The sequence below is a fragment of the Mytilus edulis genome, chromosome 8 (assembly GCF_963676685.1).
Source record: "Mytilus edulis chromosome 8, xbMytEdul2.2, whole genome shotgun sequence".
Taxonomy (NCBI): Eukaryota; Metazoa; Mollusca; class Bivalvia; order Mytilida; family Mytilidae; genus Mytilus; species Mytilus edulis.
The window spans coordinates 79,202,402-79,228,992 of record NC_092351.1 but is presented as its reverse complement, the minus strand read 5'-3'; the positions used below and the strand labels follow the sequence as shown (position 1 = coordinate 79,228,992).

General features: G+C 34.3%; 1 long non-coding RNA gene across 1 annotated transcript; it reads left to right on the top strand.

The window, feature by feature from the left end:
* The first annotated feature begins 13,076 nt into the window (after nt 1-13,076).
* On the top strand, nt 13,077-18,660 carry LOC139486352 (uncharacterized). Its single transcript, XR_011655558.1, has 2 exons — nt 13,077-13,259; nt 17,840-18,660. It is a non-coding gene; the product is annotated as an uncharacterized lncRNA (long non-coding RNA).
* Nucleotides 18,661-26,591: the final 7,931 nt, after the last annotated feature.

Below are 26,591 nucleotides of genomic sequence, written 5' to 3'. Positions count from 1 at the left end.
CTACAAAGTAACAACACTTGGTCAGCACCTCATAAGGAACATTCATGCCATGTTTGGTTTTATTCCATTCAGTGGTTCTCTAAAACAAGTCATTTGTATGCATTTCCCATAGGGTCATATGTTAAACTAAGTCCCCTGCTGGCGGCCATCTTGGATGATGGATCGGCTACAAAGTAACAACACTTGGTCAGCACCTCATAAGGAACATTCATGCAATGTTTGGTTTTATTCCATTCAGTGGTTCTCTAAAAGAAGTCATTTGTATGCATTTCCAATAGGGTCCTATGTTAAACTAAGTCCCCCGCTGGCGGCAATCTTGGATAATGGATCGGCTACAAAGTAACAGCACTTGGTCAGCACCACAAGGAACATTCATGCCATGTTTGATTTCATTCCATTCAGTGGTTCTCTAAAAGAAGTCATTTGTATGCATTTCCAAGAGGGTCCTATGTTAAACTAAGTCCCACGCTGGCGGCCATCTTGGATGATGGATCGGCTACAAAGTAACAACACTTGGTCAGCACCACATAAGGAACATGCATGCCATGTTTGGTTTCATTCCATTCAGTGGTTCACTAGAAGAAGTGATTTGTATGCATTTCCATTAGGTCCTATGTTAAACTAAGTCCCCCGCTGGCGGCCATCTTGGATAATGGATCAGCTACAAAGTAACAACACTTGGTCAGCACTCCATAAGGAACATTCAAGCAATGTTTGGTTTAATTCCATTTAGTGGTTCTCTAGAAGAAGTCATTTGTATGCATTTCCCATAGGGTCCTATATTAAACTAAGTCCCCCGCTGGCGGCCATCTTGGATGATGGATCGGCTACAAAGTAACAACACCTGGTCAGCACCCCATAAGGAACATTCATGCTATGTTTGGATTTATTCCATTCAGTGGTTCTCTAAAAGAAGTCATTTGTATGCATTTCCCATAGGGTCCTATGTTAAACTAAGTCCCCGGCTGGTGGCCATCTTGGATGATGGATCAGCAACAAAGTAACAACACTTGGTCAGCACCTCATAAGGAACATTCATGCCATGTTTGGTTTCATTCCATTCAGTGGTTCTCTAAAAGAAGTCATTTGTATGCATTTCCCATAGGGTCCTATGTTAAACTAAGTCCCCCGCTGACGGCCATCTTGGATGATGGATCGGCTACAAAGTAACAACACTTGGTCAGCACCCCATAAGGATAATTCATGCTATGTTTGGTTTTATTCCATTCAGTGGTTCTCTAAAAGAAGTCATTTGTATGCATTTCCCATAGGGTCCTATGTTAAACTAAGTCCCCTGCTGGGGGCCATCTTTGATGATGGATCGGCTACAAAGTAACAACACTTGGTCAGCACCACATAAGGAACATTCATGCCATGTTTGGTTTCATTCCATTCAGTGGTTCACTAGAAGAAGTCATTTGTATGCATTTCCAATAGGGTCCTATGTTACACTAAGTCCCCGCTGGCGGCCATCTTGGATAATGGATCGGCTACAAAGTAACAACTCTTGGTCAGCACCCCATAAGGATAATTCATGCTATGTTTGGTTTTATTCCATTCAGTGGTTCTCTAAAAGAAGTCATTTGTATGCATTTCCAATAGGGTCCTATGTTAAACTAAGTCCCCCGCTGGCGGCAATCTTGGATAATGGATCGGCTACAAAGTAACAGCACTTGGTCAGCACCACAAGGAACATTCATGCCATGTTTGATTTCATTCCATTCAGTGGTTCTCTAAAAGAAGTCATTTGTATGCATTTCCAAGAGGGTCCTATGTTAAACTAAGTCCCACGCTGGCGGCCATCTTGGATGATGGATCGGCTACAAAGTAACAACACTTGGTCAGCACCACATAAGGAACATTCATGCCATGTTTGGTTTCATTCCATTCAGTGGTTCACTAGAAGAAGTCATTTGTATGCATTTCCAATAGGGTCCTATGTTACACTAAGTCCCCGCTGGCGGCCATCTTGGATAATGGATCGGCTACAAAGTAACAACTCTTGGTCAGCACCCCATAAGGATAATTCATGCTATGTTTGGTTTTATTCCATTCAGTGGTTCTCTAAAAGAAGTCATTTGTATGCATTTCCCATAGGGTCCTATGTTAAACTAAGTCCCCGGCTGGCGGCCATCTTGGATGATTGATCGGCAACAAAGTAACAACACTTGGTCAGCACCTCATAAGGAACATTCATGCCATGTTTGGTTTCATTCCATTCAGTGGTTCTCTAAAAGAAGTCATTTGTATGCATTTCCCATAGCGTCCTATGTTAAACTAAGTCCCCCGCTGGCGGCCATCTTGGATGATGGATCGGCTACAAAGTAACAACACTTGGTCAGCACCTCATAAGGAACATTCATGCCATGTTTGGTTCCATTCCATTCAGTGGTTCTCTAGAAGAAGTTCAAAATGTAAATTGTTAACGACGACGACGACGGACGACGACGGACGACACCGGACGACGACGACGGACGACGGACGCCAAGTGGTGAGAAAAGCTCACTTGGCCCTTCGGGCCAGGTGAGCTAAAAATGTTATTATATTTAAATCGTTTTTAATTTTTATCACGTTATTTTACTGTTGATTTTTATTTGTATATAATCAATTTGCTTTAGTCAAGAATTTTAGTATATTGAAGGACTTTTTGACTTATTTTAAAAATATGCTTTAAATTGTAAAAATATTCGAATTAGCTCTCGCCGCGATAAAGCCTTTTTGTGCTAATGCGGCGTAAAGCAACCAACAATCAATCAATCAATAAATATCAAAGTTCTCAAAGACCGTGTCATAGTTTGCATGATGGCTCAGCATTACAAGGTAAGATTTCAAAGTATTCAGTAGTATGTAGTTTTTTCCTTTGCTTTTGTGCATGTTTAACATGTCTTGCCATCTGATGCATCCATCTTTACTGCTGAAGCAGAAGCAATAATTTTGGCTTTGAAATTTATTGCTTCTTTAGATAAATCAAAATTTATTATATGTTCGGATTCACTTTCATGCTTACAAGCTATACGAAATACTAAAATTAAAAACCCAACAATTCTCAAAATTTTATATGTACTGAGATATTAAAAAATTCTTCTGAAAGAAATAATATTTCTATGGGTTCCGAGTCATTTTGGAATCCTTGGAAACACAGCTGTAGACCTTGAGGCAAAGAATGCCCTGGGTGACCCTCTATCTAACTGTGATATACCACATACAGATTTTAAATCTAATATTAGAGAATATGTTTCTAATATATTGAAAAATGAATGGAGTAAAAAAGATGATAATAAGTTACATGAAATCAAACCTAATATAGGTAAACCTTTCAATAATCGTATGTGCAGAAAAGATCAATGTGTTATTTCAAGATTTCGTATTGGTCATACTAGAATAACACAAGAGTATCTTTTAAAAAATGAAGATGAACCACAATGTGTACCTTGCAATTGCAAGTACACTATTAAGAATGTTTTAATTAATTGTATTGACTTTACTGATATTCGTAAGAAGCATTTCAATGTCAATAATATGTATGATTTATTTAATAATGTTCCATTTACAAATATTGTTGCATTTTTAAAAGACATTGGAATTTATTATAGAATATAAAAATGTTATTATATTTAAAACGTTTTTAATTTTTATCACGTTATCTTACTGTTGATTTGTATTTGTAAATAATCAATTTGCTTTAGTCTATAATTTAAGTATATTGAAGGACTTTTTGTCTTATTTTAAAAATATGCTTTAAATTGTAAAAATATTCGAATTAGCTCTCGCCGCGATAAAGTCTTGTTGTGCTGATACGACGTAAAGCAACCAACAATCAATCAATGTCAATATTGTAAAATGTTTGACTGATAGTTAGTTGCTTATCCTCCAGTGGCAAATAATTCATACATGTTCAGGACGAAAATTATTACAATATAATTTTTATCCATAATGTACAGTAAATTAAAATTATGTTAACCAAAGTACATAAAATGGTTGGTTTTGATTTGATAACTTTCTAAAAGATTAAAGGAGTATTAACTGGTATCTGTCAACTGAACAAAGTTACTTACTCACTAGAAACGGCAAAACTATTTACACATACAGGTAAACAAATAAACGTCGGTATTACCTTAACACCACTGCAGAAGGTGTATCTAAAGACTGGTGGCTCTTCAAATTTATCCTGTCCTAATTTTTAGCGAAAAACGATATTAAGTAAAATCGTTTACATATGACAAACATAGCGTCGTGAATGTACACGATAAATAAATAAATTGCATCTATCATGATTATAAAATAAAATGTAAAGATGGAAAAACGTTTTTTGTTGTTTTTGACTTTTAGGTGGCACCCATTGTCATGTTGGTTCCATGGAAGTAATGCAGTAAGTTTATTTTTTGCCAAAAAACCCCAGAATTTCACATTACACATGGAATAGAATATTAACTTTGATATACACAAAACTGCAGGTTCGGAGAGGAAAAAATGACGGTGTCCACATGGAAAAAAATCTAGCAGAGATATACAACATAAACAAATTGGTTCATAAGAAAAGCTAAACATAAATCCTGGAAGCATGATGGACTCTGCTGTGTCACTGAGCAAGTTACCCTCTTTGCACCAGCATGAATTTATATTTTAAGCTCAGGGAGGGAATTGAACCCTCGTACATAGCCCAACATTTAAAAAGGTATGACAGCTGAAAACACTTTCTTAGAACGTGAATGAATAAGTTAGTGGAGAAAAACACATGTGGCAAACCTGAATATTTTTCACTTCAGTCCTACATGTCAGAAAATTATCAATACTAAAATCAACTTTTGAGACCCTATTTAGCCATGAAATTTTCATTGAAGACTAAAAACTAGAGGCTCTAAAGAGCCTGTGTCGCTCACCTTGGTCTATGTGAATATTAAACAATGGACACAGATGGATTCATGACAAAATTGTGTTTTGGTGATGGTAATGTGTTTGTAGATCTTACTTTACTAAACATCCTTGCTGCTTACAATTATCTCTATCTATAACAGTACTTTCTGTGGAAAATTGTTAAAAATTGACTATAAAAGGCAATAACTCCTTAGGGGGTCAATTGACTATTTTGGTCATGTGACTTATTTTTAGTTCTTACTTTGCTGTACATTATTGCTGTTTACAGTTTATCTCTTTCTATAATAATATTCAAGATAACAAAAAAAACAGCAAAATTTCCTCAAAATTACCAATTCAGGGGCAGCAACCTAACAACCGATTATCCGATTCATCTGCAAATTCCAGGGCAGATAGATCGTGACCTGATCAACAATTTTATTTCCTGTCAGATTTGCTCTTAATGCTTTGGTTTTAGCGTTATAAGCCAAAAACTGCATTTTACCCCCATGTTCTATTTTTAGCCATGGCGGCCATCTTGGTTTGTTGGCCGGGTTACCAGACACATTTTTTAACTAGATACCCCAATGATGATTATGGCTAAGTTTGGTTAAATTTGGCCCAGTAGTTTCAGAGGAGAAGATTTTTCTAAAAGATTACTAAGATGTACGAAAAATGGTTAAAAAATTGACTATAAAGGGCAATAACTCCTAAAGTGGTCAACTGCCCATTTTAGTTATGTTGACTTATTTGTAGATCTTACTTTGCTGAACATTATTGCTGTTTACAGTTTATCTCTATCTATAATAAAATTCAAGATAATAACCAAAAACAGCAAAATTTCCGTTTGGCTGTGCGGGATGTATCAAGTTCGCAGTCATGTCCGGTCAGAAGGGGGACGTTAAATCCGATGTCTCGTGTAAGGAGAGTGCCACGCGCTTTGCACGTTAAGAACCCTTGCAAAAACTCTTTGAGGGGTCCGTAGGTGGCCTGTTGCAAGGCCAAATTTCTGTCCTTATCCAATATATCCTCATTTTCCAGTGGCAGTCCAAATTTCCCCGACCAAGATGGCCTCTATTACAACAACCTACCTATTGTATATTTTGTGAACTTGTTCTCGTCCTGAATATGCATGAAATATTTGCCAATGGACGTTAAACAACCAACAATCAATCAATTTAGGAAGTTATAATGTTTACACCAACTCTGATCATGTTTTTGTTTCTTTCTATTGACTGTCAGCTGGTATCCATCCAAAAAAGGCAATACATATGATACTCATCCCCACCCTTTCCCTTTTCAAATGTATTTTTTACAGAACAAATATAGAAACTGGAAAGAATATTTCATTAAGATTTTATAATTTGTAGGGAAAAAGAAAAGGGAAGGATGGCTAAAATCTAACTTAAACAATTTAATGGTTGATCACACAGACCATCAGTTGATCATCAGAGAATCACATTCAGAAGCTCGTGAAGCTAGTCAAGCTACACCAAAAAAAAACCAGAAAAGAGAGATAGTGATTGATTGATTGATTGTTGGTTGCTTAACGTCCAGTGGCAAATATTTCATGCATATTCAGGACGAGAACAAGTTCACAATAAATACAATAGGTAGGTTAATTTTTGTTGTAATAGAGGCCATCTAGGATGATGGTCGGGGAAATTTGGACTGCCACTGGAAAATGAGGGTATATTGGATAGGGACAGAAATTTAGCCTTGCAACAGGCCACCTACGGACCCCTCAAAGAGTTGTTGCAAGGGTTCTTAACGTGCAAAGAACATGGCACTCTCTTTACACGAGGCATCGGATTTAACGTCCCCTTCTGACGGACGTGACTGCGAACTTGATACATCCCGCACAGCCAAACGGACGCCCCACTTCAGCAAGCGTTTTACTGCCGGTCGGGAGAAGACCAAGTGACCATATTTCTATACCCCAGTCACCCTTGGGGATGAGAGATAGTGATGTAACAACTGAATTGGAAAAGAAAAAAAAAAGATTATGAAAAAGAAGAGCGAGATGTTAATGGTAATTTCGATATTTTGTAGGCACATTTATATCTTGAAATCAGTAAGCATATCAATCTTATACCATTCAATTTTATCTTTAATGATTTTCTCCATGAACATATGTCATTTGTTGCTGAACTCAGCAAGTTCTAAAACGGCAGTCAGACGGAACAATTTTGGACTAGGGCCTACATGTACCCTTTTCAACTTAAATTGTCCAGCAAAGTATTAAGTCCCAAAGAGGTTAGGTTAAGACAGGTTTCACTGCACTGTATGTAGCTTTGGTACTTCAAGAGATACAGTCAATTAAAAAATAATGAAATAGATTTATTAATGTATAAAATGAACTTTTTGCAATAAAAGTGTTTCTCAAATACTATAAGAAATTGGTATACTATATTTGGTGCATGCAATGATTGTATGGTACATTCAGTTTGTATAAATGTCTGTCTGACTGCAAGGATTAATCTGACCTTAATTTGCCTCATTTACATGGATCAATGTTTTAGTATAACCTACCTCTTCAGGACTTCAACATTAATTAAATCATTATGTCGCAGGTCAATGCAGAGTTACATATAGAGATCAGTATCTGTGTCATCATTGTCCATGTAGGCATCACACTCATTTAAGTCTACGTGGGGCAGTCTTGCTTTTGGGCTCGAATTTATCCAAATGTGCTATAGTGGTAATACAATGTGTAACAACTTTTTTGCTATTTCTCATCAACTTCCTGTTTTAACTTGTTGTTTCTTGCCGACATATGTCCTCCATCGAATACTCACATCAGTAAAGCAGGCATTTCAGCTTTTAAGTAACCGTCTAATTGTGTTTAACATTTTACATGTTTGATAAAAACATAAATGAAAAGTTATTCTACAAGTAACTGTTGTACATAATGTAGCAGCATTTGTCTATAACTTTATTGATCTCTTTCAGTTGTGTTTCAGCAAAACAGTTCAGTGAGCTGAACGAGGAAGTGGGGCGACTACGGAAATAATCTCGTTTGATAATCGTAATTTCTCGATCGATTAATAGTAACTGAAAAATAATAAACGTGTCTGAAACCCGCTGCAATTGTGTGCACCTGTCGTAAGTCGGGAATCTGATGTTCAGTAGTTGTCGTTTGTTGGTGTGATTCTTATGAGTGTTACTCGTTTCATACATATATATATATATAGCCCAGGTGGTCGTGTGGTCTAGCGGGACGGCTGCAGTGCAGGCGATTTGGTGTCACGATATCACAGTAGCATGGGTTCGAATCCCGGCGAGGGAAGAACAAAAAATTTGCGAAAGCAAATTTACAGATCTAACATTGTTGGGTTGATGTTTAGACGAGTTATGTATATATATATATATATATATATTTAAACGCCTAAAAAAGTGTACACAACAACTCCAAATACAAAAAAAAAGGTAACTATAAATGTAACTATTTAGAAATATTTCGGATAACAGATATCCTTCGTCAGTCAAATTAGATTGATGGTAAATCACCTGATTCCCAGATGTTATTCATGAGCTGCAAGAAAGCTTCTAGCGAGGAATCTGGCAAGTGTTTTAAGAGTTGGTAGTGAATATTATCAGGCCCACAAGCTGTATCATGGGCTTTTGACAGAGATGTTTTAAGTTCTTCAAGAGAAAATAGTTTATTATAATTTTCACCATTTTTTTATTTAAAGTTTAATTTAATTTTTTCTTTTTGTTTTTTTACTTTTTTAAAGTCTTCCCTGTAGTTGTTACAAGAAGAAGATTTCGCAAAAGTTTCACCAAGCTTGTTGGCAATATCCTTTTCAGATGTTAATAAATCATTGCCGTCTTTCAAATGTTTTACAGTGGCTTTAGAAGTTTTACCTTTTATTTTGTTTACCATATTCCAAACTTTTGTCATCGGAGTGCGAGATGTAATCCCCGAGACAAATTTTTTCCAGGATGTTCGTCGGGCTTGCCTACAAGTCCGCCGTGCCTTAGCGCGAAAAATACGGAAATTATTCAAGTTTTCCGTCGTTGGTTGTTGATTGAACCGTCTTTCAGGTTTTTTACGGTCACCTATGGCTTGATCACAAGCGTCATCAAACCATGGTTTGCTGTGATGTTTCGGATTTGTCGAGGTCTTAGGAATAGTTCTGTCAGCAATTGACGTCAAAACTGTATTAAAAGTTAAAATTGAATCGTGTACAGTCTCAAACATCTTTGACTGAAGTTCCGCTTGACAGAGATTCTCAAACAAGGACCAGTCCGCCTTGTCAAGTTTCCAACGTGGTACTCTCTGTTGGGCAGAAGTAAAAAGATGTTCAAGTACTATTGGGAAGTGATCACTTCCACATAGATCATCATGAACACGCCATGAATAATCCAGAAGCAGAGAGGGGTCGCAAATAGTGATATCAATAGAAGAATAAGACCCGTTTCCAAAAAGATAAAAAAAAAAAAAAAAAAAAACCCGAGTTTTTAAGTTAGTTATGCTTCTATCATTTATGGAAACTTTTATTCTTTCGTTTATAGATTGTTAGTATTATTTTTTAGATATAAGATTGCAAAATTAATAAACACTCGGTTTCTTATGGATTGTATAATGTGTTAAAGGACTATAACATCATAATTGGTTACATAGCAAAGTGTTTTAAAGGGTAAACAACCCTTATTATGCCAGATAATATACATGATTTTAAGGAAGATCTTTTTGACTTGCATTTAAGAGCATCTCTAACGCGCAGACACATGGATGTTCACAAGTTAGTATACATACATCATGAAAATACAAACAAAGTAACTTAATGAAAATTAATAACATTTCTCAACAGTTGGGTATAAGAATATTTTGTCCGACAGAACCTTGACATTAGACACCAGTCGTTAATCTTAATAGGAAAAGGGGGAGGGTGTTTAAAAGTAAACCAGCGTAGACTCTTAATTCTTATTATTTTTTGAAGTAACAATGTATATGAGAAAAGTCATATGAAAATATATAACTTATAACAGGATGATTAATACATCTTTTTTTTTAATTTTTCCAGATGGTAAAGATGCTGCAGACATCAGATATCACTACTGGACGAAAAAACAACTGTCCATACCAGTAACAGTCGTTGTACGACTGTCTTAGTCTGTAAAAGACAAGTAATGACTGTCAAATCTGTCATGTTTCGTTGCAACAGTTCATTTATGTCTGTCCCAACTTTTCTACGGGTTGTGAAAGTCAAAAAATGCTACCATCAGTCATTTCAGAACTGTTGCAGTGGTTTACGGTGTTGTCACAGTCAAAATATATTTATTACAGTCTTTCTAATAGTTGTGGCAGTTGCATAATGTCCGTCCCAACCTTTTAATAGTTGGGACAGTTAAAATTTGTTTGTGTCAACTTTTCAGACGTTGATGCAGTCAAAAAATGTTTGTCACAACGTTTTTAGAGTTGGGACAGTCGTTAAATGTTTGTTACAACTTTCTAAAGGTTGGCACAGTCATTAAATGTTTATTACAACTTATAAAAGGTTGACACAGTCGTTAAATGTTTAAAACAAACACTTCAAAGGTTGATACAGTCGGTAAATGTTTTAATACAAATATTTTAGCGTAACGGTAGTCCATCAGTGTAAAAAAAAATCACGTCTGACCCGGCTCTCAAGATTTGATTTTGTTGTGAAATAGTCCATTACTTATACTATTATCGTCTATCGGGCGATTGTAAACTTGTTTTGCTGTTTATTCACTTATTTTGCGATCGTTGTTTGTCTTTTGTCGTTTTCCATTTATTGCCGTAGCATTGTCCTTTCATTTTTGACAGTCATGTGCGCTTGACTTTAAATAATCCTTTTGATATCCTTACTTTTTATTTTATAATATCTGTTTTATAACATTTTCGTTCATAACTGGTTTTAAAAACCAGAAGCTTTCGTTTAAAATAGAGTTTTAATATTATTGCAGAAGAATGAGAAGATGATAATGGATTCATTCAAATTCATATTTGATAAATTCTGCGCAATAGAAAAATGTACAAGGGTGTACCTGAAATAAATTTAAAGATTATGACTAAGTTACCAATATTGTACAGCATAATAAACCCGTTTTAATTCGAATTACACCAAGAGGGACATTTCCGATGATTAAAAAAAGGCCGGCACCGGCTAAATAGCAAATTTGCTATTTGACCGGCACCGGCAAAATAGCAAATTTGCTATTTAGCCGGCACTGAATAAAACTTCATTGATGTAATAAGTAGAAAATAAAAAAGCTTAATAATAATTTAAAATCATTTTATCACAATATCAAGCATTAAAAATACAGTACAATAAAAAATAATAATATTGAAGATGTGTAAAATCTATGGTTTAAATATCCTGCCATGCTATAAAAATAGTGTTATGTAAAACTACACCGTACATCTTAAAAAAGACAATATTAAAAGTTGTTTGCTACGAATTTCAAAAGGACACATGATTTAACATTTGCAATTGTTACAAAACCAATTCTTTGCCTTTGGAAGTTGTTTTAATCTAGCACAAGATAAATGTTGCCACTCCAAACAGGAACTTCACATTACACTGGCTTCCTTTGAATCTGCATCATGTGTGCATATGTTGCATATGTAGGTAGGGTTCTTTTTCTTCTCTTTATAAACGCTCTTAATAGCTTCTCATGCATCTTTTCGACAATAATTAAATCAATGTTTACAACAGCCCATTTGCCAATTACCGATTTGATTCTATTATGACACACTTTTTAAGACTTTTGTTTGTTTGTTTCTCTGTCCTATATTTTCTCCTATTTATCTGTTTATTTATTGTAACCCTGTCGTGTAATGTTGTCATATTAATGTTATAATTAACCACGTAATTAACAGTCATTAAAGCGGGAGGTTTGGCATGCCACAAAACCAGGTTCAACCCACCATTTTTTCATAAAATGCCCTGATTTCTGTGGAACTTTTCTTATGAAATGGCACACAATTGCTTTTTCGGGTACTCTTTTTTTGAAGACCGATGACAGTTTGGGTCAAACCTTTTGGCCTTCCACGTTTCTTCATATTTGGTGGAAGTAATATATGCGAAACACACGATCCACAAAGTTCAACTGGAATCCAATAGGTGTTCTTCTTGTTGAGCAGTATCTCGTTCTTCTTCTTGCGAAACTAGTTTTCGTGATTTTTCGAATATATGAACATTATCAGTATCATTTTCTTTATTGTCTGTTACATTTATATCATCATCATGTAACAGAATTTGTGTCTCCCTGTGTTTTGTGCTTTGAGAAATTTTTCTCACTCTTTTTGGTGTACATATGATAGAGCACACTGATGACTGGCAGTGGCGGATCCAGAAATTTTCATAATTAAGTGGGGCCCACTGACTGACCTAAGAGGGGGCCCGCCCCAGTCACGCTTCAATGATGCCCTATATAAGCAACACATTTTTTTCCCAAAAAGGGGGGGGAGGCCTGCCCCCCACTAAATCTGCCTCTGACTGGTATCATCAAATAATCTATGTGATGTCCTGACTGTGTTAATCTTCCAACGATCTGACACTGCTTCAACAAACAAATTTTCGTGATTAACTTCTCTTAGTTTGAGTATATGCCTACACGGGAGAAGCACACTTTGATGAAAGATACAAGAGTAACTTTTTGAATTGACCCTCATTTGGCCTTGGCTTGTTGTAGCTGTCCATATAATCTCTCTTTCTGCTCCAGTTTTACTTCAGACCTGAGTGAAAACTGTTTCAGGATATATGCCCAAGCATATGGTGTCACCAACTCTTGATATCTATATTCAGGTGAATCATTCCGGAGAATGCTGAAACAGTCCTCTTTTGAAATATACCACTTGTCTTGAGGTCTCGTTCTGTTCGCAAAGAATTTAAGGCGATCAGAAAGTGTTCAGCAAAATCTGGTAATGTGGAGTAGTGATGTGTAGTACAGATTTTTTATAAATATTTTTTAGTAAAAAATATATTTAGTAATGTTACATACAAATGTGTTTTCATGCTTTTAATTATTATTATAAAGTTATAAATTATTTATTTATGAACATCTTCAATAATTTTTTTTATTGTACTATATTTTTAATGCTTGATATTATGATAAAATGATTTTAAATTATTATTAATCTTTTTTATTCTCTATTAATCACATCAATGAACAGTTTTATTCAGTGCCGGCTAAATAGCAAATTTGCTATTTTGCCGGTGCCGGTCAAATAGCAAAATAATTAGTAAAATCTGTCAAGTTTCATTAAAAACGGAAAACAATTCTTCACCGTAAACGATTTATCCACTTTAATTTTTTGTCGGCAAAAAAACAAAAAAACCGGGACCTCAGGTCGGCAAACTATATTTTTACACAGGTAACTACAGATGTTAGACCACATGTTCAATAATCTGAGCTGGAAAATACAATCGGTGAGTAGAAATTATCAATATTTTAAAGCATGTCTATCGAATAATCATGGATTCATAATTTTGAAGGGAAAATGTGCACATTTGTCGGCTTACAGATCTACCTTACAATGTGTTCTCATTGGCGGATCCAAAGGGGGGGGGGGGGGGGTTCCAAGGGTTCGAACCTCCTTTGTTTTGGCCGCTCAATGCATTTAAATGGGGACATATAGTTGGACCCCCCCCTACCCCTGTTTCGTTCTGGGTTGGACCCCCCCCCTTTTTAGAATGGCTGGATCCGCCACTGATCCTACGGAATCTATATTGAGATACTCCGATAGGCTATATATAGCTATGAATCGACGTTATATATTACCACACTCGTGCATAGTTGCATGTTCCAGGGAAAATATAAGCTTTGAGCCACCTTTAAGCTTCAATGTTAAAGTTGTGCTTAATAATAAATCATTGAAAGTCATGAAGGACACCGTCCCCCCCCCCCCCCCCCCCCCCCATTATCATGTGTGTGTCATTTATTCCCTTAATTATTTTGCATACATCACCCTGAGTGGAATACATAAAAGGTTACTCTATATCTTCCCCTTTTTTGTGGGAATAATTTGGTCGATTGTATAGGGAATCACTCAAGCATGACTGGATCCGTGACCCTAAGGGCAGTCAGGGGCCCTGTCCCTTATGAAAAGTTCTGGATCTGCCACTGACCATGCTGACCTATACATCATGTAGTGTACATATTGTATGTTAAAGTATTGCTAACTCGGGTCATAAATTTGCATGAAATACTTGTCACTGGACATTTTATAACCAACAACCAACCGATCTTTACATGTACGTATCCATATAAATGTGTTTCTTATCATGCTTATGCTGGATTACTAGTATTTCCCTAGTTTTGCTTTATCAGCTGATAGTTTTTGTTCTATTTAGAATGCATTGTGACGTCACGATTTCGATTAAAAAAAACCATGCATAGTACAAACACATATGATTTGATCATAAAATGTTAAGAAAATTATTAACTTTAAGATTAAATAGTGACTTATTTAGCAAGTGTCCATTTTCATTTAGATTTTAAATAATTCTCAAATCATGGACAACAAAACATTAATATATTTGATAATACATTTGTAGCATGCATATGCCAGGCATTGAAAGTGAATAGATATTTTAAAAATGGTTTAAAATAGCATTAATCATCAAAATAAAACAATATTATTAAATTAATGTTCCTGAAACAAGGCACAGAGTCATAAACAGTTGTCATTTAAACACAGTTGATTAAACAAATTGTGCTAATTCAATTAGTAATTGTTTTATCATGTACTACATTGTTTAAAAAACACATATTAAAAGAGCAAAGCTAGCATCATAATTTTATTCTTTTTAGATTTAACATAGAATTTATATTAAATCACTATAATTTGTTAATACTTTGATTGAACCCAAACTATATATTTTCATGTGAAATTTTTATATAAATTGTGCCCTGTTAGCATTGTTTTTCAAAATTCATTTGTGCCATACATGTTATCTAACTAACAAGTAGTAACATTCAATGGTCATTATATTTATTCCGCAATGATTAAGGACCTTCTAATCATAAGTCATATATATTTTTCGACAAGCATTCGGCCTAAATTAAAATATTGTTTGTTTGCCCTTTTCCGACCCTATGTTTTGAAACAGGGTAGGTAGGTAGGTAAAATATTTTATTTTTTTCCCAAAAAAAAATAATTTGGCTCGGTATATTTTTTGTCATGGGTAGGCAGGTAGGTATAATATTTTATTTTATGTTGCAAAAAAACATGAAACCCTGACGGGTTAAAATGCAAACATAGTACATTGTATACACAACATTGCACAAGTGACAAGAAACATAATATACAAAATCTGCATAATGTCATTTTTGTCTGTTTTGCTTTTGCTAATAAGTTGATGGGGCTATTAGTATAATAGTCCCAGGAAGTTTTGAAAAAAAATATCATGTAGAATGTGAAGTTAATTCATATGCAAGACTACTTTGTTTTCAAATATCAAAATATAGAGCTGTGCCGCATATTTTCAACGTGTATATGCCTGGAACTTTGAAGAGTTTTAACTTGCACTAATATTCTGTACTACGTACCTTGTACGCTGACCTCTACCTAAAGGTTTTCTGTATATTATAAGCGATTACTTTGTCCTGGTAAAATATGTCCGGGCAGAGATACATTACTAGTAGAAAAAGTCTCTAGAGTGTTTAAATTTTCGTGTTTGTCTGGGTTTCCAATAAAAATGCTACAAGACTTGAACTCAATTTTGAATCTGAATAAGTACGTTGCAGGGCCAGTATATATGGCATCAGTGGCAACGGGAGAGAGGCGCTGGAAAATTAATCCAACGTTGTGAGAGCAACCGAAGTTTAAAGCTCTCAATTGTCTTAGCACACACGAGATTGTCTGGTAGTCTATTCCATTCGGGTACGTATTCTACATCGCAATTTATAAATGATCTGTTTGGAAAACTTGGGAGCTTTTACTGCCAAATATTCTCCACTTTACAGGCTTTTGCCATCTTTGGTTCATGTCAGATATAAATAATACAGCAATGCTGGTCGAAGGCATCTTTAACATAATCATCCTGATCTACGGATCACAAAAGGCCATCCCTACTGTAGATACATAGAATACAACGTCCGTTTACAAAAAAGTTTGTACACACGTTGATAATTTTGTATTAAACGAACTTTTTTGTAGGTGAACCCTGCTCTCCAAGTATAAAGATACAGAGTAACGTACGTCATATCTAGCTGCGAAAACGTAGCTCTATTGTCCTTTGATTTTATTTTTTTTGCCATAGATCTATGGTCCGCAAATATCAAAAATCATCAAAAGGACCTTAAGAGCTACGTTTTCGCAGCTAACGTCATATCATCATGTTTTCTCAAAGCGTTCAACATCGATTTCAAACAAATGCTTTGAAACTCTATATGCAAGTGTTCATGTCAAACGCTCACGAGATACCAAACGGACTAGGCCTTATACGGTAAAGATAAAACCCGAGGATTCCGGTAAAAAAGTTTTGAGCGGGAAATACAAATATAAGATTTTTGGTAGGAACGAAAAGATAAAATAAAATAAAATCTTGCTGTTAAATACAAATAAAAGATTTTCAGGCGGAACGAATTGACAGGGTCGGTCGGTAAAGGGCAAACAAACAATATTTTAATTTAAGCCTAACAAAAAAATCTATCTGTATGCATATTTTTTTTATGTTAACATGGTATAAACTTTTTAAAAGTATTTTATGAAGCTCAAAATATTTTTTATAGATATACACAAATGTAGTATTATCCAGTAAGTTCTCATAAAATTTACTGTGTTAACTGCATTGTATGTGTTGTATCTACTAATTTAGTCTAAAACAATTTTTTTTTAATTCAAATTCAAAATTAACAATTAAAATATTTGTATTTACTGAATATGACCATGCAAATGTGACATTAAAATAGGTAATAATCAGGATGTTAACACTGGATATGCGATAGGTAATAATCAGAAATTCTTATATACATGATCTAGCTAATATACAAATTAAGACACAATAGTTTATTGCCCTGGGGGATGATATTTAATCTGTCATTGGTATAATGATACAATTTTATAATAATGTTCACAAATTATCATGATTAAAATTGTCCTCTTCAAAATTTTGATAACTTTTTCAAAACAAATTATAATTTAAGAAAAATATGAAACAGCAGGATATATATTATTTTGGATATTAAAATGCAAATTTTAAAAGTAATCTGAATATTGATTTATTAAAATAAAATTGGGTAAATAACTAAATTAAATAAAAAAGTGAGCTGCAAAGCAATATTTAATGCAAGCTGTTATAACAAATGAATAAGTAAAAAGTATTCAGGGTAACACAAAAGATGTAAAAATTATTAAACTCAAGGATTTAAAACATTAACTGGGATGGTTAAGTCTTGGAACAATATTTTTACATCACAAAGGTTTATTCATTATATGCACTGGACAAAGGTAAAGTCAATATCATCTACATGTATATAGTAACAGGGCATTTATTTATTTTATTTTTTCGTTCCTTAAACTTTTCTTTGTCATGTTTGTAGTATCAATATATTTCATATTAAATCATAAACATAATTAAAATAAACAAAAGAAATAACCTGTTGTGTTTTAGAGAGGAATAACTATGTCCATGATGTCTGCATGACTTTAAAGAATTGATGACAAAAAGTATGGTGTGAGCCTCAATGAGACAGTAACCCTTCAATGAAAGTACATAATCACACTTAACAAATCATTAATGCAGGAAAAAAGACAATACTATATAGAATTTAGACCCCCTTAGAAGATTTATTTTTCTTGTTAATAGGGACTTGAAAATAGAATTGTATTAGTGCTAGAATTTTTTGGTCAATCAAATGAGAAGTGCTAGTTTTATCTAGGTAAATACAGTTATTGTAATTAACTTTCTTATTATTGCACAATGTATATACATGTAGTATTATTTATTTATTATTAGTTAAACATTTACTGTACTTGAGTCTAAATGTATATTTTATTTTGTAGAATCATACTGAATATGTATTGGTTTGACCATGATTCCCACTTTAATAGAATATGACACCTGCTAGTACATGTGCACTTTGATGCATAGAAAATGTAGATGTCACTGAGTCGCTGTATAGCTGCAAATTGTGAAACAATGGATTAATTCATTATTTAATGCTAGTTATCTATTGTTTTTGGAAATTATGAATATGGCGTGCAGCATTATTCCATGATGATAATGTGATGTTCTGATTAAATTGGACAAGAAGAAAATTGTGCCTTGTACAAATAGGAAAATTACAAATTGTATTAAAGGAGGACCACATTACTGGAGGACTAATTACCTTGGATTATCATGATCAATTGTGAATTTGGAATAACAAAATTTCGTAGTTGCAGTGAATATTAATAGTGCGATCATACATGTACATTATTTCTGAATTCCATGAATACCCAGGATAACTATTCATTTGAAATAGCAATTTGGAATAATGAAAATGCATAGTTTCAGTGAATACTACTAATAATAGTGCATCATATCTGAATTCATGAATACTTTTAATTAGTGGATAATCAGTCATTTTAACATAATAACAATATGGATAATGTGAATTTCTAGTTTCAGTGAAATTAACAAAACAGTACATGTATATCACATCTGAAGTTTATGTTGGCATTGCAATTGTTAACTACCGCCAGCATGTCCAGGGTGTGTAAAAAGATCTTAACCAACTATGAGGGTCTCGTGCAGTCCGTGTCAATTGTTTAGAGTCAAATGACTGCTTGCTGTACTTAAATTATTAAAGTCTGAATTAGAATTAAATAAAAATCTTAATTAGCATGATTAGTCATGTTAGTGGCCAAGTGTTCATGGTTTTTGAAACAAATAAACCATGCACATACATTAAAGTATAATTTTATTATCCCTCCTGCAACAAAAGTTGAAGTACATGCATGCAAGCCAAGAAATATGTATTACAATCTGGCAGTGGCTACAGCGTACCGTTTTGTATTTAAGCTTCACCAGATACATTTTAGAAGCTGAAATGCCTGTATACTTCCTTTAAAATGTTTTGAAGTTTCTGTTATTTAATTGGTCATTGCACTTCACCTAGTTTTCATGGTACACTACATGTACATGTAACTGTTTACAAAAAAATATTACTGTTTGAACAGTCACAGTGAAATACACTTGAAGTCTTAAATGTATAACGTATGTATATTAATTGAGTTACTGGATTAATTGTTATGGTATCTTGAAAGGTGTACATGTCTCAGTGTCTGTCAGGCAGGGTTGGCCTGATCCTGACTTCATTTCATGGATCAGTGATTAAGGTTACTTCAGTTACATGTAATTTGTCAAGTTTGTTTCTCACACATGTTTAAAAATACTACAAGCAGTAGGAAAAGTAGGTCAACTATATTTGGTTTATGAAATGAGTGTAAGGTGAATATGTCTAATTGCAAGACTTACATCAGACTTTGACCCCAATGAAAATGTCATGGTTCATTGAACAATGCTTAGTTTTTGTGGTTTGATCTATTTCAAATGTTTCTCAGATGCTACAGTATAAACTACATGTATATGCATGACATGTATAGGATCAATATTTTTGGCATATTATTGGATATTCATAAGTTAGTTTTCATGGTTTGGATGTTAAGAATGTTAAGTCTATTTCACAGACAGTATAAATCGCTAAATTTTGGGTATCATGGGTATGGAATGTCAGTTTGTAGGGTGTACATCATCTAGCTGTCTGGCATGGTTAATTTGACTGCAACTTCATTTTCAAAGGTTAATGAAAATTGAAAGTTTATGTGATACTTGTACATGTAGTAAAACATTCATACATGTAGGCAAAGCAGAGATGACATTTCAGCATTTGCACAGTCACTCTTGTTTACATCTGACACCAGTGATCATGTCTACATCTTGATTATACACATGTACAGTAGCTGCTTTTTGATAACAAAAGTCTGACAACTATTAACAATTGTTATAATTCATTTGATAATACTAGGTATTTTAGTCTTGTATAACATATAAAAAAGAAGATGTGGTATGATTGCCAATGAGACAACTATCCACAAAAGACCAAAATGACACAAACATTAACAATTTAAGTAACCGTATGGCCTTCAACAATGAGGAAAGCCAATACCACATAGTCAGCTATAAAAGGCCCTGATAAGACAATGTAAAACAATTCAAACGAAAAAACTAACGGCCTTATTTATTTTAAAAAATGAACGAAAAACAAATATGTAACACATAAACAAACGACAACCACTGAATTACAGGCTACTGACTTGGGACAGGCACATACATAAATAATGTGGCGGGGTTAAACATGTTAGCGAGTTCCCAACCCTCCCACTAATCTGGGACATTGGTATAACATGTATACTGTATGATAACCAGAATAAGGAGATGTGGTATGAATTTCAATAAGACAACCATCATGAACCGTAAACCAAGACAGGGATCTCCATGGATGAACATTGAACGATGGAGGAACTTCAAGTGAAGTGATGTTATTGTTAGTAACTGTACATCCTTCAACTATGAGCAAAATCAGTTCCCCATAAGTGTGATAATGAAAAACCTATAACAGGCCTACATGTAGCTATATTAGATAATGTAACACCGTGTAAACAAGTTCAGATGAGAAACCCAAGTTGGATTTTTATACCATGTATACAAAAGCAACATTGATACGTCAGTGATGACAAATATAATATTGTGGTTAATCAAAGACTTGTACTATAATAGTTGATCATCTGCCCTTTAATATTCATGTTTTTCTACAAATCAATTCTATCTGCTTTTGAATAAATGCCTTCTTAATATATATCCCAAGATGTTAAGCAACATTTTCCCATTGTTTTCCATAGACACAATAAGCATTACAAAGTCATACATGTATAAAGCACTAAACCATTATAGGTCAATGTATAGCCTCAGGCGTGGATCCAAGGGGGGGGGGGGGGGGGTCCAGGGGTTTGAACCCCCCTTTTTTGGACGATCAAGGCATTTGAATGGGTACATATAATTGGAACCCCCCTTTGTCTTGGGTTAGTAACAACTCCTTTTTAAAATGGCTGGATCCGCTCCTTGGCCTTCAACATGGAGCCTCGGCTCACACCGAACAAAAAAATATAAAGGGACCCAAAATATTGTCTATTTAATTATCTATCTATCTATCTAGTAACATTGTTAGTTTTCTTTACTGATTGAATAATATGTCATTATTGTACAAGCATTTATGGGATTAAATAATTTGAATTTGAACAATTGAAATTGGAAAATATTTTGGATAAACGTTAGTACATCTGATCAACTGAAACCACACAAGAGAATCCGATGTCAGTCTTTAGAATTTAATAAGACCGGAGTCTAAAGAATACATCAAGTTCTAAAAAGTGATGTGAAAAAAATAAAAGAATTAAGATTTAATTTCCCTGTCTTAAACAATGCGAGTTTTCATGTTTTGAACATTTGAACTTTCACTTGCGCTAGTTATTTTGTCGGGTCTTGAACAGTACGTCCATCTACTAGTATTTACATAAATTATGTATGGTAAATTCTTTGCGAAAAATCTGGTGAAAATATGAATTTTTCTCGCGAGTGATAATATTTGTTTACCTCAATCATGAATGCTGACGTGCTATTTACCTGTATCATGTGTATCAATTACAATTGAACTTCAAATAGACCATTCCGTACAATGTACAATACAAAGTCGAGTTAATATTGACCAATTCAAAAATAAAATACGGTAAAATAAAATAAATTAAATTCAGATAGATTGAAGATTTGTTTTCCATAGCTGCAAAAGATGTGTTAAATGTCTGATTTTTTTTTTACATGTATAGAAATCAAAATGATTATACGGCAATATTTATAATTTTACAAGAAATGTAGCCCCCCAAATATTAGTGTGTGAAATAAGCCCTCAAGAAAATATAAAGCAGTTTTATGTGGGGATAAGTTTGACAAGTGCGTGTATTAGGAGTTCCCCGCTAGGTTTAGAGTATATCATGTATATTCAGCGTTATTATGAAGTGATGTGATTCGTAAAACTACGGGTATTGAAAACAACCGTGTATGCATGAATGATTTTACACCTAACTAATTTAATAGAAAAATAATTAAATTGTTATTTAGATGATATAAAAATTGTCAACTTTTAATTCAGTTATAAAGATACATTTGGTAACAAATATATTGGGTAACGTTTTTCGATTTTTCTGTTAGTAGATATATCTTTTATCTAGTGAAATTGCAGGTATCTAGTGCTGGTTCCGATTTTATTGGTTCGAAGAGATAAGGGCGAGGAAGTGTTAAAAAATATATAAATTCAGCACATTCACTAAATAACCGAGGAATACAAAAATGTGTTCAGCGGCAAATATTTCAAAATACTTTTTTTTTTAAATCAATATCTATCTAAAATTAATGTATTACATTGGAGTGATAGTTGTTTCTCTTTGTCACAACCTTATATTTCACACAGTAAATTTTTTTTTACAAATAATTGAACCTATATCCCTGACTGTTAGACATTTTGTATCCGTGACTTTTAAGTGTACATGAAGATCAATGTTTGGAGTTGCTACGCCTATAAATTAGCTATGCCTATACAATGGTTGTAGCTATCATATTTTAACTGTTACAACTTTTTCTGCGTTTAAACAATTTATTTATGACTGTTTCAACGTTTTCCGTGTTGGTACAGTAATTAAATGACTGTTACAACTTTCAAATGGTTGCATCAGTTTTAGTACGACTGTGACAACCCTTTAGGCGTTTAATCAGTTTAGTTATGACTGTTGCAACGTTTTTCGAGTTGGGACAGTTGTAAATCAACTGTTACAACTTTGAAATAGTTGTATCAGTCCTTTAATAACGGTGACAGTTATTTCTTGCGTTGTTACAGTCGATTTATGTTGTAGACAAACACTTTTAAAGTTGGGACAGTTACAAAAAAACTGCAGCAGTGAAATTTAACAACTGTTACAACTTTAACAAACATTATCAGTCTTAGAACGACTGTTACTGGTATGGACAGACGTTTTTTCGTCCAGTAGTGTATACAAGTAAGGCGGGGTGTTTGCGAAAGGCCAATATGAATGAAAGTAAAGGTGCACCTCAAAAAACATCTTTTAAGCTGGCTAGTTCATTGCTGCTCCTGTTATTCTCTTGGATGAACTTGCCAATTCATGTGGCCAAGGTTTAAAGAAGGAAATAACTTATGATAAAACCATAACCCCACCTTGAAGTTAGATAGTCGTTCCCTTACTATTATGAGTAAATAGGTTAAACAGCATAATTTCTATTCTGAAAAGTACATTATGTTCATGTTTTCAAGTACTTGTACAGTCAACTATTAATACTTGCATGACCAAATAAAGATAGAAATACTACTGTCTGCTCACCCCTTGATATTATCAATAACTAAGTTATGCATCAGGTTCAGGTCATTGACCTGAACTATATATATACTAATCAATACCTCTGCATTCCTGCAGTGAGTATTGACAAGCTAAAAAGTAAGTATAATGCTATATATACATGTAATTGATGTCAAATTGCATATAGCTGAGAGGAATCTAAATAGCAATCACACTACATGAACATACTCTTGTAATACCAACTCCATTTGTTTATTTATATATCTCTGAAATAACTGAATTCAGTATCAAGCTATCTTCTTAATAACCTATGTATAAATGTTCTTATAAGACTTACTAATTTTACAAGCTAATATAGTACCTTGGATTTTACTTCCAGAATGAACACAATACAGGCTCTCAAGACAAATTGAAGGAACCAACCCTACCATGCCCTGCTTAAGGCAACTGTTGCAAAACAAGGGCAAACAAGAAACTACCAGCTAGATGGAAGAAGCAAATCAACCACCAAAATTGGCCTTGCTATTTTACGATTTTCCGTTATTTTATATTATCTTATATAGCAATTATACTATGACTACGATTCCGATTTTTAAACTAAAATGGTCGAAAGATTTCAGAGTAGACAAAAAAAAACTCTATGGTCGGGTTCTTGTCGCTTTGACACTTTCCCTATTTCCTTTCTCAATTTTAATGTCCATTTGTACACGGACAGAAGCCTAAACACAATTTATACATTCGAGATAGGTATTGGCATTTATATGTAAGGGGCTTATATACTCCTGTTGTAATGGCTGTCGTCATGATAGGGCAAATTGGCTGCTATGCAAATTAACCCAAATTTTGACATGGGTATTTTATAGAAATATCGCCCCTACATCTAAAGCATGTTGACCGGAAGTAGATGGACATGTGGCATTTTCTTTTCATTAAATCTACTGGTCAACTTAAGCCAATGTTGTCCTTGGGTTCAAAGTTAATTCGAATATCTCGGTGATTATATCCTCACTTGCGTAATAAAATAGTTATCAAAGGTACCAGGATTATAATTTTTAAATACACCAAACGCGCGCTTCGTCTACATCAGACTCATCAGTGACGCTCATATTTAAGTTAAAAAAGCAAAACAAGGACAAAGTTGAAGAGCATTGAGGATCCAAAATTCCAAAAAAGGTTGTGCCAAATACGACTTAGGTAATAAACTGGCTGTTCTTTCTCAATCTAATTAAAATTGAATCTCTCACTCGCTCATTTTTTAATGCTTGGTCGCTGCGTGGGAGATCTAACAACATCCAGTTCAAGTTCACGTCAGAGGTTAACATCGATTATCCAATCAAAATCAAGCTCCCAAAATCTTCGCTGTGAAGTAGACTGACCCAGTCAGTTGCAATTTTCATCGACTAACCGCAAAGGGAGATCACTAATAGCAACATCCGGAACAAAATGGTAGCCTCCAGTAAAAATATCACAAATGACTTCAGGTGAATTCTCTACACCTAGACGAATTTTAGTCGATCAAACATCTGTTCTTTGTGTGTAATTTTTTATTTATTGTGACAGAAATTGACCAAAATGTTGAAGAAATAGAAAAGAAGCTCTTTCATGAAAAATATAAATTGACATCCGAGAGAGAATTTGCAATTCGTAAAGTAATCCCCGATTTTCAAACTGATGTTAATATTACAAACAATGGGGTCTGCAAGAAATGCTTTCGCCGTATTGAAAAGGTGAATCACTTACGAGAAGAGGCAACACGGCATGAGGCTGATATTATATAAACGTATTCGCAGTGTTCGTCTAACGTTTCCAACATTTCTTTGTCAAACAAAAGGCTTTTAAGATCCACAGCAACACCTGATCCAAGTTAAAAAAAAGAACAAAATTTCTCTAGTTTAAAGCCAGAAAATTGGTGAAAATACCGAACTTGTAAAAGAGGGACGAAAGATACCAAAGGGACAGTCAAAACTCATAAATCTAAAACAAACTGACAACGCCATGGCTAAAAATAAAAAAGACAAACAGAAAAACAATAGTACACACGACACAACATAGAAAACTAAAGAATAAACAACACGAACCCCACCAAAAACTAGGGGTGATCTCAGGTGCTCCGGAAGGGTAAGCAGATCCTGCTCCACATGTGGCACCCGTCGTGTTGCTTAAGTGATTACAAATCCGGTAAATAGTCTAATTCGGTAGGTCATATTCATGAAAGGGAAGGGGATTGTAGTTACGACGTAATGAACATATCCGATATCATTTGTGAAACGGTTATTCCATAACGGTCAACCAACTCGTGATGGCGTCCGTAAAATTTACGAAGGGATGATTTCAACTTCACCATTTGGAACTCTTGGTTTAATAGCTTCCTTGTGAGCAGCAAACCTCTATCAAGAAAATCATGATAGGAAATGCAAGCACGGGAATATCGTATCAATTGGGAGATATATACCCCGTATGCAGGTGCTGCTGGAATGTTGCTACTTAGAAATGGAAAGTTCACAATTGGAAAGCTGAAATCATCTCTTTTGTCGTAAAGTTTTGTTTTCAACCGACCCTCATTGTCAATTTCTAGATGTAAGTCAAGATATGAAGCCGACTTAACTGTATCTGTAGTATCCTTTATCTCTAGTTCGATTGGATAGATGCGTTCCACATAGTCACCAAATTTTGAATTGTTTAGTGAAAGAACATCATCTATATAGCGGAAAGTAGAGTTAAAGGATATTGCTAACTTCTTATCTTTCTTCCTAAGAAGTTCCTGCATGAAGTCAGCCTCATAATAATAAAGAAACAAGTCGGCGAGTAGAGGGGCACAGTTTGTTCCCATTGGAATGCCGACAGTCTGTTGAAAAACACGTCCTCCGAACGTAACAAATATGTTGTCAATCAAGAAATCAAGCATCTTGATAATATCAGTTTCAGAGAATTTTTTGTTTGAATCAGAGTGATTCTTTACAAAGTAGGATTTATCCCTCCCTAAGACAAGATACTTGTATCTACGTTGGCCATTCTTTTTTATGAAGCAAAGTAATATCAACTCTTTCAATTTGTCTTTTAGTTTGGAATGTGGAATACTTGTGTACAGGGTAGAAAAGTCAAATGTTTTAATACTGTTACAAGATGAAAGAGAGTTAGATTGTATGTACTCTAAAAGATCTTTTGAATTTTTAAGTATCCACATCTGATTCTCGCCACCTCTAGAATAGGCAGTTTCACAATAACTTTGAAGCCCGTCTTTGATTGCTGATAAAATAGATGTTAATAATTTAGAAAGAGGTTTCGTGGAGCACTTGGAAGACCCAGCAACTTGCAACTTTAAATCAGAAGACCCAGTAACTTGCAACTTTAA